Here is an 8,819-nt window from a genome sequence, read left to right as displayed (position 1 = left end):
TCTGAATGGAGCATCATAGGTATCTTCTATGATGGTCTGTCTGAACTGTCCAAAATATCATTGGACAGCTCTACTGGAGGATCTCTTCATCTGAAGAAAACGCCTGCAGAAGCTCAGGAACTCATTGAAATGGTTGCAAATAACCAATTCATGTACACTTCTGAAAGGAACCCTGTGAATAATAGGACAAATCAGAAGAAAGGAGTTCTTGAGATTGATACTCTGAATGCCATACCGGCTCAGAATAAAATATTGACTCAGCAAGTCAATATGATTTCTCAAAGTCTGTCTGGAATGCAAGCTGCACCAGGCAGTACTAAGGAAGCTTTCTCTGAAGAAGAAGCTTATGATCCTGAAAACCTAGCAATGGAAGAGGTGAATTACATGGGAGAACCCTATGGAAACACCTATAATCCTTCATGGAGAAATCATCCAAATCTCTCATGGAAGGATCAACAGAGACCTCAACAAGGTTTCAACAACAATAATGGTGGAAGAAACAGGTTTAGCAATAGCAAGCCTTTTCCATCATCTTCTCAGCAACAGACAGAGAATTCTAAGCAAAGCCACTCTGACTTAGCAACCATTGTCTCTGATCTAATCAAAACCACTCAAAGTTTCATGACTGAAACAAGGTCCTCCATTAGAAATTTGGAGGCACAAGTAGGTCAGCTGAGTAAGAAAATTACTAAACTCCCTCCTAGTACTCTCCTGAGCATTACAGAAGAGAATCCAAAGAGAGAGTGTAAAGCCATAAATTCGTCTCACATGGCCGAACCTGGAGAGGAGGAAGAGGCAGTGATCCCCACTGAGGAAGACCTCAATGGACGTCCACTGGCCTCCATGGAGTTCCCTGATGAGGAACCATGGGAATCTGAGGCTCACACTGAGACTATAGAGATTCCATTGAATTTACTTCTACCATTCATGAGCTCTGATGAGTATTCTTCCTCTGAAGAGGATGGAGATGTTACTGAAAACCAAGTTGCTAAGTACCTTGGAGCAATCATGTAGCTAAATGCCAAGTTATTTGGTAATGAGACTTGGGAGGAAGAACCCTCCTTGCTCATCAAAGAACTGGATGACTTGACTAGGCAAAAATTACCTCTGAAGAGACAAAACCCTGGAAAATTCTCAATCCCTTGTACCATAGGCACCATGACCTTTGAGAAGGCTTTGTGTGACCTAGGGTCAAGCATAAACCTCATGCCTCTCTCTGTAATGAAGAAGCTAGGGGTCATTGAGGTACAAGCTGCAAGAATCTCACTGGAGATGGCAGAAAATTCAAAGAAACAGGCTTATAGACTTGTAGAGGATATCTTGGTAAAGGTTGAAGGCCTCTACATCCCTGTTGACTTCATAATCCTAGAGACTGGGAAGTGTATGGATGAATCCATCATCCTTGGCAGACCCTTCCAAGCCACAGCAAAAGCTGTGATTGATGTTGACAGAGGAGAATTGATCATTCAAGCGAATGGAGACTCTCTTGTGTTTAAAGCTCAAGGATATCACTCTGTCACCATGGAGAGGAAGCATGGAGAGCTTCTCTTAATACAGAGTCAAACAGAGCCCCCACAGTCAAACTCTAAGTTTGGTGTTGGGAGGCCAAAACCAAAATTTAAGTTTGGTGTTGAACCCCCACATTCAAACTCTAAGTTTGGTGTTGGGAGGTTCCAACATTGCTCTGAACATCTGTGAGGCTCCATGAGAGCCACTGTCAAGCTATTGACATTAAAGAAGCGCTTGTTGGGAGGCAACCCAATTTTTACTTATCTATATTAAATTTCTATTTTCTTTTGTTATTTTAAGTTTTCTATAGGTTGATGATCATGTGAAGTCACAAAAACAATTGAAAAAGCAAAAACAGAAGGAAAAATAGAATGAAAAACAGAACACCCTGGAGGAGAAACTTATTGGCGTTTAAACGCCAGAAAGGGTAGCAGAATGGGCGTTAAATGCCCAGTCTGGCACCATTCTGGGCGTTTAACGCCAGAAATGGGCACCAGGCTGGCGTTTAATGCCAGGAATGGGCAAGAAGCTGGCGTTAAACGCCAGAAATGGGCAGCAGCTTGGCATTTAACGCCAGGATTGGCAGCAAGGGGCGTTTTGCATGCCACATGGTGCAGGGATGAGAAATCCTTGACACCTCAGGATCTGTGGACCCTACAGGATCCCCACCTACCCCACCTCTCTCTCTCTTCTTCACCCATTCACCAATCACCTCAATACCGCTTCCCCATAAACCTTCACCTATCAAATCCCACCATTCTCTTCACCACTCACATCCATCCTTCATAAAACCCCACCTACCTCACCATTCAAATTCAAACCACTTTCCCACCCAAACCCACCCATAATGGCCAAACCATACCCCCCTCTCCATTCCTATATAAACCCATCTTCCCTCCTTCATTTTCACACAACATACACACTACCTATCCTCCTTGGCCGAAACACAAAGCCCACTCCATCTCCTCTATTTCTTCTTCTTCTACTCTCTTCTTTCTTCTTTTGCTCGAGGACGAGCAAACCTTCTAAGTTTGGTATAGTAAAAGCTAAAGCTTTTTGTTTTTCCATAACCATTTATGCCAGCAAAGGCCGGAGAAACCTCTAGAAAGAGGAAAGGGAAGGCAAAAGCTTCCACCTCCGAGTCATGGGATATGGAGAGATTCCTCTCAAGGGTGCATCAAGACCACTTCTACGAAGTTGTGGCCAAGAAGAAGGTGATCCCCGAGGTCCCTTTTAAGCTCAAAAAGGGCGAATATCTGGAGATCCGACATGAGATTCGAAGAAGAGGTTGGGAAGTTCTTACCAACCCCATTCAACAAGTCAAAATCTTAAGGGTTCAAGAGTTCTATGCCAATGCATGGATCACCAAGAACCATGATCAAAGTGTGAACCCGGAACCTAAGAATTGGCTTAAAATGGTTCGAGGGAAATACTTAGACTTTAGCCCAAAAAATGTAAGATTGGCATTCAATTTGCCTATGATGTAAGGAGATGGACACCTGATGCCAGGGCATTTTGGCCAGTTTCACTGACCTTTTCTTTACTGTTTTTAAGGAAGTTTCATGAATTTCCTTAGAAAATAAGCTAGTTTTGGGTAGATATTCACTTACATCTTGATTCAAGCATACATTGTGCACTTTACATGATTTCATGAGGATTTTGCATGAAATTAATGACAAATTGGATGTTGCATTTCCCATGACTTGGACTATAACTTTGATGCACTTTATTACTTGATTTCAGGACAAAGGAAGCAAGGAAGAACCACGTTAGCAGCCACGTTAGTCTCACTAACGTGACTTCTAACGTAGGAATGGGAGCTAGCTTGCAAAGTTAATGAGAAAAGTAATCGCCAATAACATCCTCGAAGCCATCATAGCCCACGTTAAGAGTCACGTTAACTAAGTTAACGTGAACTCTAACGTGGAGGAAAGAAAATAGAGCCAACGTTAGTGACACTTACCTTTGTCACTAACGTTGGGCCAAGCTCATAAGTGGCCACGTTAGTTGCCACGTTAACTTAGTTAACGTGGCTTCTAACGTTAAGAAGCAAAAGAGAAGCCAACGTTAGTGACATTTAACTTTGTCACTAATGCTGGCCAAGCCTCCACAAGAAACGTTAACTTCCACGTTAACTTAGTTAACGTGGAAGCCAACGTGGAGAAAGTAAATGATCGCCAACGTTAGTGACACCTAACTTTGTCACTAACGTTGGAATGAACCACACAAGCCACAATGAGTCACGTTAACTCCCACGTTAACGTGGAAGCTAACGTGAAGAAGAAAGATGATGAGCCAACGTTAGTGACATTCACCTTTGTCACTAACGTTGGAGATGGCTAGCATTGCTACGTTAGAGGCCACGTTATCCTAGTTAACGTGGACTCTAACGTGGGAGATAGGGGCACATTGGAACGTTAGTGACAAAGGTAAGTGTCACTAACGTTCTCGAAGGTTGGCAAGTTAACATTAAGAGCCACGTTAACTAAGTTAACGTGAACTCTAACGTAAGAAAGGGGGAAGCTTCTCAACGTTATTGGGAAAGGTAAGTCCCAATAACGTGTGCGAAGGACCAAGAGGCAACGTTAGTGGCAACGTTTGTGCCACTAACGTTGAGGTTAACGTGGCTCTAACTTGGGTCAGGAACGTTAGTGAAAAAGGTGATTGTCACTAACGTTCTCGAACCCACAATTTCACTTAACGTTAACACCACTAACGTCCTGAGCTAAAGTCCCTGCCCACTTTACACTTTCTCTCTGCAAGTAAAGCTAAGCCCAATGAAGAAGATAACTGCTTCAAACTCAAGATCCAAAGGCCCATACCCAAGACTTGAGGAGCCAACTAAAAGATCAGAAGAGTAGTATATATAGGAGTAGCTTTGAATTGATTAGGGAGATTGGAAATTGGGGGAAAACTACTCTCCGTATTTTGCCATTCTCTGCACTTCTAGTTTTGTTTTCATGATGTATTCTCCATCTTTGCTTTTATTTTCCAAAGCTATGAACAACTAAACCCCTTTCATTGGGTTAGGGAGCTCTGTTGTAATTTGATGGATCAATACTAGTTTTCATTATTCTTCTTCTATCCTTTTTCTTGATTTTACTTGAAAGCTTTCGATCTTCATCCAATTGGATAGTTATCTTGGAAAAGAAGCTATTCAAACTTGGATCTCTTCTGAACCTTGAAAGAGGAAGGAAGAGATCATACTAGAAATGCTTTCTCATGCTAGACCAAATTGGGTTTGGATGGATATGTGACTATAATCCTCTCAATACTTGATTTGGAAAATGCATGTGGTATAATCAGTGACCATACTTCATCTCTTCTCATGAGCAATTGACCAAGGAATTGGCTATTGATCAAGATTTGAGAGATTGAATTACAAGGAATTGTAACTCGATCACTTAAGATTTCCAAGGAGATCAATGAATGCTTTGATTGAGGAAGAGATGAAAATGAAATTGATCCGGAGAATGCAACATCTCCTGAGCCCAATGAACTCCCCATTTCTGATCTTACCCATTCTCTTTAGTTTCTGTCATTTACTTTTATGAGCAGTTACCCCATTCTCATTTATAATTCTGCAATTTAATTTCTGTCATTTACTTTCAGCTCTTTATTTCTAGCATTTACTTTTTCTGTTATTTACTTTCCCGCCATTTTATTTTCTGAAATTCCCAACTCAAATTCTGATTCGCTCAACTAGAACATTCCTCTAATTAAAGTTTCTTGATCAATCAATCTCTGTGGGATTCGACCTCACTCTATTGTGAGTTTTTACTTGACGACAAAATTTGGTACACTTGCCGAAGGAAATTTGTTACGAGACAAGTTTTTCGCGCATCAAGTTTATGGTGCCGTTGCCGGGGATTGATTGTGCATCAACAATGATTAAATTGGAAGATAACTAGATTGAGCATTTTTGTTTTGTTTGATTTAATTTTCTGTTTGAGTAATTTACTTTCAGTTCTGGTTAATTTCTTCCCTTCCCCCTACTTTTTCAATTTTCTTTGTTATTAACAATTCAGTTCACTAACCCACTAACTGTTTGATATATTGCATCACTCACACTAACAATAACTCTAACAGAATACTTTCTGCATTTATTTTCCTTGCTTGTGCTTTGTTGGTTGTATGACAGGGAGAAGAAACGGGGCTTCAACTTCCTTTGATTCTGAACCTGAGAGAACCTTCTTTAGATTAAGGAGGGAAGCAAGAGGAAAAAGAGTGGTTGGTGCTGAGGAAGAGGAGGAATACTTTGAACCAAACATGGAAGAAAACATGAAAGACCATCGTGAGGAAGAGGCTCACAACCATGGCGGAGGAGGTCGAGCAAATCATGCTGGGGAGGATAGAAGAGTTTTAGGCTCTTACATCAATCCAAACCCAGGAAAATGTGGAAGTAGCATTCAAAAGCCAACCATCCATGCCAACAATTTTGAACTAAAACAACAGCTTATCACCCTTGTTCAGAACAACTGTTCGTTCGGAGGGAGTGTCCAAGAAGACCCCAATCAACATCTAACCACCTTCCTGAGAATATGTGACACAGTAAAGTCTAATGGTGATCATCTTGACGCCTATAGACTGCTCTTATTTTCATTCTCACTCAAGGATAAGGCAGCCAAGTGGCTGGAGTCTTTCCCGAAGGAGAGTTTGACAACTTCGGAAGATGTGGTGAACAAATTCTTAGCACGATTCTACCCCCCACAACGAATCAATAGGCTGAGAGCTGAGGTCCAAACTTTTAGGCAACACAGTGGGGAGACTCTTTATGAAGCATGGGAGAGGTTTAAGGACCTGACAAGGAGGTGTCCACCTGACATGTTCAACGAATGGGTGCAGCTACACATTTTCTATGAAGGCCTGTCATATGAAACAAAGAAGGCTGTAGACCATTCATCAGGAGGATATTTGAACAACAAGAAGACTATTGAGGAAGCCATAGATGTCATTGAAACAGTAGCAGAGAATGACTATTTCTATGCTTCTGAAAGAGGCAACACTAGAGGAGTAATGGAGCTAAACAATGTAGATGCTTTGCTGGCCCAAAACAAGCTCATTACCCAGCAGCTGGCTGACCTCACCAAGAAGATGGAGAAGAACCAAGTAGCAGCAATCACTACTTCATCAACAACCCAAGAAGGAGTGAATGAAGAAGCAGAGGGTAGTCAGGAGCAAGCCAACTACATTGGGAATTCACCTAGGCAAAACCATGATCCATACTCTAAAACCTATAACCCTGGATGGAGGAATCACCCAAACTTTGGGTGGGGAAATCAACAAGACCAAGGCATAGATCAAAGACATTCAAATCCCAACAACAATGCAGCCCACCAACATTTCACATCTAGACCATATCAGCACCCACATAACCAACCCTCTCAACACCTTTACCAAGGGCAAAATAACCCTCCTCATCCTTCCACCTCTAATCCCAATCTACCATCATTTGATGACAGACTCTCAAGGATTGAGAATCTACTTGAAGGTATAGGCAAAGAGATTCAAGACAACAAGGCATTCAAGGAGAAAGTGCGAGCTAATTTCAAGAACCAGGGAGACACAATCAAGAGGTTGGAATCCCAAGTGGGGTATCTCTCTGAGCAGATTCCCAAACCTACAGATGGATTCCCAAGTGACACAGAGAAGAATCCGAGAGGTGAAACAAAGAAAGTAAGATGGGAAGATTGCAAGATGGTCACTATAAGTGATAAGGAGACTGAGGACAAGCCAAACAAGACGGCAGAACAACCTGGAGACACCTCAACAGAAAAGGAGGAAAAAGATCACCAAGAACCAGAAATTTCACAACAGGAGCTGCTGAGACTTTATGTACCCTTTCCCCAACTACTCAAGGGTGCTGTTGAGAAGAGAATATACTCAAGACTTCTTGACTTGTTTGCATCTCTGCATGTCAACATACCATTCATCAAGACCATCTAACAAATGCCTGCATACATCAAATACATGAAGGAACTGTTCCCTAGGAAAAGCTCACTCAAAGGAGGCCAAACTATAGTAATAAACAAGGAGTGCAGCGCCCTTATTCAACCAGAGTTGCCTACAAAAAGAAAGGACCCAGGGAGTTTTCACATCCCCTGTGCCATAGGAGAAACAATGTTTGATAGAGCACTCTGCGATTTGGGAGCAAGCATCAACTTAATGCTCTTATCCCTGGTGAAGAGGTTGCAGATCAATGAGATAATGCCCACAGATGTAGTCATCAGGCTGGCTGACAAAACTCAAAAACACGCAATAGGAGTGGTGGAAAATGTGTTGGTAAAGGTTGGGAAATACTTTCTTCCCACAGAGTTCGTCATCCTGGACATGGAAGAGAGTCACACTCACCCAATCATATTGGGAAGACCATTCCTAGCTATAGCCAGAGCACTCATAGATGTTGAGCGAGGGGAGCTAATATTGAGGATCCATGATGAACGACTCAGTTTTAATGTCTTCAAACTCTCACAAGAAGCAGACCAAGAGAACAAAGAACCAAGCAAAGATCATAATGAGATACTGAAAGAGGAAGCAAGCATTGAAGCACAACCAGCCCAGCTGGGAAAGCCCTTGCTTGATGAACAAGGAAATAAGCAGTTGTCACAGCTCAAGGAAAAGCTGGAGGAACCTAAACCACCAGAGACATGTGAAGACAAAAACAAAATTCCCTTAGAAGAAGAAGTCACAAAGAGCAAGGCAACATCAAAAGGAACAAAGAAGAAGGTACCAAGGAGGTGGAGGAACAAGAAGATCCCTATCGAGGACTTCTCTCCAGGGGATAAAGTGATCTCAGCTTACTTCCTAGATATCTCCCCTGATCTCCCCACTGTACCATCTCAGTTACCTAAGGTCTTCACTATCAACAGAGTTCTCTCCTTAGAACATGTAGAGATCATTGATACAACCAATGGATATAAGTCCAAGGCAAGAGGGGAGGACTTGAAGCATTATCAACCTCCCTGATGAAGAAGAAACGTCAAGCTAGTGATGCTGAAGAAGCGCTTCATGGGAGGCAACCCATGTTTTATATGCCTTTAATAGTGAATAAGTCAATATTCATGAATTCCAACCCAAACTTGACAAACACTTGGTGAAATCCTTATTATGCAGTATATAGTGAAGAACAAGTTTGGTGTTCAAAGCATGCCAAGAAAGCATGGATGCAACTCAGAGCATGCTAGTCTTGGAGCTTTGAACAAAACTTTTCATCACAGTGCTCCAAACTAAGTTTGGTGTCACCCCAGGGTGCCACGGATATGCATATAAGGACGCACAGTTAGTTAGTTAGTTGTTGTTCATGAATAAAC

General features: G+C 42.0%; 1 non-coding gene across 1 annotated transcript; it reads right to left on the bottom strand.

The window, feature by feature from the left end:
* Positions 1-6,231: 6,231 nt before the first annotated feature.
* Positions 6,232-6,335, bottom strand: LOC148580084 (small nucleolar RNA R71). The gene has a single exon (XR_015897781.1). It is a non-coding gene; the product is annotated as a small nucleolar RNA R71 (small nucleolar RNA).
* Positions 6,336-8,819: the final 2,484 nt, after the last annotated feature.

Source organism: Arachis ipaensis, chromosome B10 (genome assembly GCF_059453495.1).
Source record: "Arachis ipaensis isolate K30076 ecotype BB chromosome B10, ASM5945349v1, whole genome shotgun sequence".
NCBI classification, from domain to species: domain Eukaryota; kingdom Viridiplantae; phylum Streptophyta; class Magnoliopsida; order Fabales; family Fabaceae; genus Arachis; species Arachis ipaensis.
This window is presented reverse-complemented; position numbering and strand designations above follow the sequence as displayed.